We start from the raw sequence: 1650 nt of genomic DNA, 5'->3' as shown, positions 1-1650 counted from the left end.
TCGGTGTGATATCAGGAGAAGAAGTGTATAATTGGGTGTCGTCAGCATAGAGATGGTACTGGAAACCAAATCTACTGATTGTTTGTCCAATAGGGGCAGTATACAACGAGAAGAGTAGGGGGCCTAGGACTGATCCTTGAGGAACCCCAACAGTAAGGGGAAGGTGAGAGGAGGAGGAACCAGCAAAACATACAGTGAAGGATCGGTCAGAGAGATAGGAGGAGAACCAGGAGAGAACGGTGTCCTTGAGGCCGATGGAGCGGAGCATAGTGAGGAGGAGCTGATGATCCACAGTGTCGAATGCTGCAGAGAGATCCAAGAGAATTAGCATGGAGTAGTGACCATTAGATTTAGCTGTTAGTAGGTCATTAGAGACTTTAGTGAGGGCAGTTTCAGTAGAGTGTAAAGAGCGGAAGCCAGATTGAAGAGGGTCGAGAAGAGAGTTATCTGAGAGATAGCGGGTAAGACGGGAGTGGACCAGGTGTTCGAGGAGTTTAGAGATGAAGGGAAGATTAGAGACAGGTCTATAATTAGCGGCACAGTTTTGATCGAGGGATGGTTTTTTAAGTAATGGATGTATGATGGCATGCTTAAATGAGGAGGGAAAAATACCGGAAGTGAGGGAAAGGTTGAATATTTTTGTTAGGTGAGAGGTGACAGCCGGGGAAAGGGACTGGAGGAGATGTGACGGAATGGGGTCACTGGTGCAAGTGGTCGGGCGAGAAGATGCAAGGAGCCTGCTTACTTCTTCTTCTGTAACTGCTTCAAAGTCAGAGAGTGAACTAGATGCAGTGGGGGAGGGAGGACAGTGCATGGTATGAAGAGATTGGGAGATGATTTCCTGTCGAATGTGGTCAATTTTTTCTTTGAAGTAATTGGCCAGATAGCATTGGTCACACAGGGTTAATAGCAGCGGTAACGGAGTGAGTTACCCACGGCATAACGCGGTCCGTTACCGCTGGCATTAACCCTGTGTGAGTGGTGACCGCGGGGAGTATGGAGCGGGCGCCGGGCACTGACTGCAGGGGAGTAGGGAGGGACTAATCGGACTGTGGCCGTCGCTGATTGGTTGCGACAGCCATGACAGGCAGCTGGCGAGACCAATCAGCTACTTGGATTTCCATGACAGACAGAGGCCGCGACCAATGAATATCCATGACAGACAGAAAAACGGAAGTGACCCTTAGACAATTATATAGTAGATTGTTTTTAAAATACATGTATAGGGATATAATGTATGAAAAAATATTTGCAACATTTCAACCATACTCATTCACAGCAATTGCAGTGTATTTTAGCAGAAGGCTGAATTCAGACTTCCATGTATCACACTCCATGTTTGGACCGTGATGCACAAACTGGCTGCGGATCATCTGACCTATGCCTATGAGGCATAAACAGGAGCGCTCATTTGACCAAGCTCTCCAGTGTTATCTATGAGAATGCCGCTAGCAGACATCTCTGGTGGTGGCTTATCTTTGGGAGAACAAATGGATCAGAGGTGTGAATTTTGACAAGCCGGATCCCAAATTCCCCAATCAACTGGAGTTCCCATATACAATAGACAGTCTTCACAAACCGTTGATATCTCTGGCTGACATTAATCTAATGTGTATGGTGGGCTTCAATAATACAGCAAGTCAGAAAAAG

Source organism: Ranitomeya imitator, chromosome 3 (assembly GCF_032444005.1).
Source record: "Ranitomeya imitator isolate aRanImi1 chromosome 3, aRanImi1.pri, whole genome shotgun sequence".
Classification (NCBI taxonomy): domain Eukaryota; kingdom Metazoa; phylum Chordata; class Amphibia; order Anura; family Dendrobatidae; genus Ranitomeya; species Ranitomeya imitator.
This window is presented reverse-complemented; position numbering follows the sequence as displayed.